This window comes from Cervus elaphus, chromosome 1, assembly GCF_910594005.1.
Source record: "Cervus elaphus chromosome 1, mCerEla1.1, whole genome shotgun sequence".
Lineage (NCBI taxonomy): Eukaryota > Metazoa > Chordata > Mammalia > Artiodactyla > Cervidae > Cervus > Cervus elaphus.
Window position 1 is genome coordinate 54,771,908 of NC_057815.1, and position 4,897 is coordinate 54,776,804.

Consider the following 4,897-nt stretch of genomic DNA (forward strand, 5'->3'; position numbering starts at 1 on the left):
GTGTAAGCCCCAACCCTAGACTGGAGGCCAGAAAACCAGAGTTAATATCCTAGGGGAAGAGAGGATAGGTTCCAGCTCAAGCAGAGGGAGAAAATCTGCCCCTGTTCTGCCTTTATGTCGTATTCAGGCCCTCAGAGAATTGGGTGATGCCCACCCTTATTGGAGGCTGATCTTCTTTACTCAGTCTGCTGATTGAGATGCTAATCTCTTCCAGAGATACTCTCACAGTCACACCCAGAAATAATGCTTTACCAGCTATTTGGGCAACAATTAGCCCAGTCAAGTTGGCCCATAAAATTACTTATCACAGCTCTTTCCCAGCTGGATCCATGGAGGGTGCAGAAGAGAAGAAAAAGAAGGTTCCTGCTGTGCCAGAAACCCTTAAGAAAAAGCGAAAGAATTTCGCAGAACTTAAGATCAAGCACCTGAGAAAGAAGTTTGCCCAAAAGATGCTTCGAAAGGCAAGGAGGAAGCTTATCTATGAAAAAGCTAAGCATCACCACAAGGAACACAGGCAGATGTACAGAGCTGAAATTCGAATGGCTAGGATGGCACGAAAAGCCGGCAACTTCTATGTACCTGTGGAACACAAATTGGCGTTTGTCATCAGGTATCAACAGTGTGAGCCCAAAGGTTCAAAAGGTTCAAAAGGTGCTGCAGCTCCTTCTCCTCTGGCAGATCTTCAATGGCACCTTTGTGAAGCTCAACAAGGCATCAATTAACATGCTGAGAATTGTGGAGCCATACATTGCATGGGGGTACCCAAATCTGAAGTCTGTAAATGAACTGATCTACAAGTGTGGTTATGGCAAAATCAACAAAAAGTGAATTGCCCTGAAAGATAATGCATTGATTGCTCGATCTCTTGGGAAATATAGAATCATCTGCATGGAGGATTGATTCATGAGATCTATACTGTTGGAAAATGTTTCAAAGAAGCAAACAACTTCCTGTGGCCCTTTAAACTGTCTTCTCCATGAGATGGAATGAAGAAAAAGACCACCCATTTTGTAGAAGGTGGAGATGCTGGCAACAAGGAAGACCAGATCAACAGGCTTATTAGAAGGATGAACTAAGGTATCTACCAGGATTATTTTTGTAATCTGGTCAGTTAAAAAACAATTGAAACAAATTGAAAAAAAAAATTACTTTTCACATATGCATACTTACATAACACATACAAAGCATTGCAATAACTGTTGAGTGAATGAACCAATGGATGGATCATAAACCAGTCATCCTCAGAGCATCCAAACCAGGCAGACTGAAAAAATGGTAGGAGTGGAATACAAAGGAAAATTGTTATTGTAAGGCAACAAGGATTTAAAGAAGAAGGAAAGAAGGTAGAAGGGAAGCCTGCTGAGAGAAGCCAAGCTGAGGGACTGGGTTATGGGGGAAAGGGGCTAAGACTAAACCAGGCAGAACAGTGGGCAGCAGCAGTGGCTAAGAAAGTCTAATAGCAAAACAACAGCTGTGCTGCAGACCATCACCAGCAAAGGCTTCAGCACTATTCAGAGGGACAGCGCCATGTCTGCCTGAGATGCAAAGCCTGAGGGGCCCCCCTGGGTCACCTGTTGCCTACCACACAGTCCTGCCCTGCCTAGACACCTTCAGCACTGGATGGGATGCTCACTCTCAGCATCAGTTATGCATCGACTCCTACATGGTGTGTCTTTTCTTCTCTATTGAAAGCATTCGTAATCTCTGAACCATTCTTCATGGGACAATGGCCAAACCATCCACCCTCTCCACCCTCTAGTCACCCACATCCACAACAGTTTCCAATTTGTCAAGATCCACTTGGCAAGGTGTTGTCTGAAACAGCACCCATTGCACCAGAGGTGTCTGAAGCTCAGTGCAGTGGGACAACCGTGACATTGGGAATTGTGATGGTGTGACCTCAAAGACTTTTGAAACCAACCAAGCTGCCAGCTGGCTGGAAGCCAGGGAGGACTTTGAACCCCGCCTGCTTTGACAGGAGAGGTTCCAGCAGATGCTCCTGTATTTCATTGTGTGACAAATGAATGCAGTGTGGGAGTAGAGGAAAATAGAACCAAGAAAAGGGCACGAACCCTTCTGGGCGGCCCTAACAGATGGGCGTACATAATGAGATAACACAGGTTCCAATCTCGGGGCCAGCTGCTGAGGCATGACTGCTTCCTTAATGGAAAAAGAAGAAATTCTCCTTGAAATGAAAAATACAAGGCAGACAAATGTGCCCAAAGAGAGCTGCAGGATTGAATGCCCCCTCAGAGCTCTTGGGGGAACCAGAAAGTTCTAGTGAAAATACCACTGCAGGTGGAAGCGATTCCTTGTTTCCTGCTCAGACTGGGTGAAAAACAGATCTTGAGGGTTCTGTGCACACCTTCCATGGGCACAGGGCACCTGCATCTCTGATTGATGTCATTTTGGATGGTTTTCTCCTCAGAGCTATTCTTTCCCCAAATTTCTGTTGCCAGAAAAATAACTAGAGAGCTCTCTGGTCTCCACCCCCTCCCCTTCCTGGGACATCTTTTAAAATGAATCCATAAAAGTATATCTTAAAAAGGACTTGCTCCATTTTCATCATGTGGATAATTGATTTGTTACAACTCACAAAAGAGCATTTGTCATTTCTAAACAACCAAGAGCAAGACGTGCTTCTTCCTCCGGAGCTGAGTGTGAAGACACTTGACTTATCACTGCCGTTAAATTGAAGTGTTTGGCTGATTATTTGGTATTTCAGAATTCCTTATAAATCACCGCCTTCTTTTGGTGATTACAATTTTAAGAAGAGGCACTTGATTTATAGGCGACATCAGGGAGGATGGGGAAGGAGGAGGGGGAGGGAGGGGGAGGGAAAGGCCAGGAGGTACAGCAGAGACAAGAGGCTCAGTGAAGATACTGTTGGAAACATCTGTTTGATACATCACCCCCCACTTTCTCTACAAACTGCAGCCCTGGAATATGCCTACATCTGGGAAATTTTTATTATCCAAACTTTGGCAGATAGATAAAACAAGAAGGAGGTGGTGGAGGGGAGAGCAAGAGGGACGGGTGTCCATGGCTGTTTCCAATTTTGGATGCGCCAGTCCACTCAGGGTTCTACCCCCCTCCCCAGCTTGGGGTAGCAGGGAGTGGAGTTCTAAAGTGAAATTCATCCTACCGTGCTACATGAACAAGCCATGAGATCTAGGTCCACGGTCACGGTAAAAACGAGAGGGCTGGCTCCAGCTGGACACAGCTGGATTCTGAGATGTAACAGAGCGGCAAATAACTTCTTCGGCTCCAGTGAGTCCATCAATCAAACACGTTTATTGACAGCCAAAAGGAGGCAGACCACTGCAGCAGGTGTTTAACAGGCCCCCAGAAATGATTAGATGTGATGCCCACCCTGGATAAACTTACAGCCTACCTGGGAAGACCTGAGTGGCATGCCAGTTGTCCACATCAGGTTAAAAAAAAAAGTCAAATTAAATATGTCATAGGGTAGCTATGTATAAGTGTCACCTGGTTCATAATGACCCTCATAGCTGGAAGTAAGTGTCTGAAGTTTCTTCCCAGGGAACTAAGGCCTCTGCTCTGACAATTAAGAGGTCCACTTTGCATTTTAAACACCCCAGAAGAAGGACCCTGACTGGTGAGATATGTTCAGTGGTAGATTTTTTTAATTGGGGCATGCACACATGCCCCAGTGTCCAGGCTGGTGAGAGACTAAAAGTAGTGTTACAGAGGATATATCAAGAAAATGGAGCATTCTGCCAGGAAAAGAGAAGGGATATGAGAGCTCATGCGTGTCTGAAAAGTTGTCATGGGAAGGAGGAAGCAGATTTATTTTGTAATCACTCTAGAGAGAAGAGTGAGTATCACTGGTAAAAAGCTGCAAAGAAGCAGATTTTAGTTCAACATCATCTAGCAATTAGGGTTCTGTGGGTATAAAGAGGTGGCAGCCCATGAGCTCTCAGCCATAGGAGGTATGAAGGGACAGTCTGGGTAGCCATGTTAGAGCCACTGTTCAGAGAATTCTGCATTTGGCAGGAAGTGAAGTTAGATGCAATTTAAGTCCCTTGTCTTTGTAAGAGTATATGATTCTATGACTTGAATTCACATTAGAGTGGGAATGGTTAATAGATTCTTTCCAGAATGTATACTCTATTAAAACCAGAGGAGAGCTTATAAAAAGTGATGAATATGTTGATGGAATTGTATGTGCCCCTAATAGGAGAAATGGGCTTAGAAATAGATAATGATTACGAGTGCTCCAGTCAACGCTAAACTTGGTATCCTAAATTGGAGAGGGAATAACACATAGGGAGTAAGTAGAAACACACTGGCATCAGAAAGGGGTCATCAGCTTTGGCTCTAGCACTTAATAGCTGTGTGGCTTTGGAAAACTTACTTAACCTTTCTGATCTTCTTATTTCCTTACTGGTCAAGTGAAGGTCTAACAGCATCACTCTCATAGAGACTTTGTTAAGATTCAGTGAGATAATTTATGCAAAGAATTAGCACAATGCCCAACTCAAAGCAAGGATTCAATCACTATAAGCTATTAAGAATAGTACTGCACTTTCTTAAGATGCACAGTTTTATATATTTTAATGTTGCTGAAATCAGAACATGTCTTATTCACACTAAATGTATTATTTTTCTCCCAGTATACTCAGGCATGGGTGCACATATGCACACACACATATGTGTGTGCAGGCATACATGCACACAGATATTCTTAAATGTACAGTGCACCTTGCAAATGGCACCATCTTAGAATCAAGGGGTCTGTGTCCTCCTCCATGCAGCCTTTCATGGTTACCAGCCTGAATTGTTGGTGGGAAAATAAGCAATAAAATCTGCAAAACCTAGCCCCCAGCCACACTTGTTTCTTCCACACCCTGTGCAGGGACCCCATTCAGAATTT

At 44.1% G+C, this 4,897-nt stretch overlaps 1 pseudogene; it reads left to right on the forward strand.

The window, feature by feature from the left end:
* The first annotated feature begins 316 nt into the window (after positions 1-316).
* LOC122691868 lies at positions 317-1,133 on the forward strand (annotated as a pseudogene).
* Positions 1,134-4,897: the final 3,764 nt, after the last annotated feature.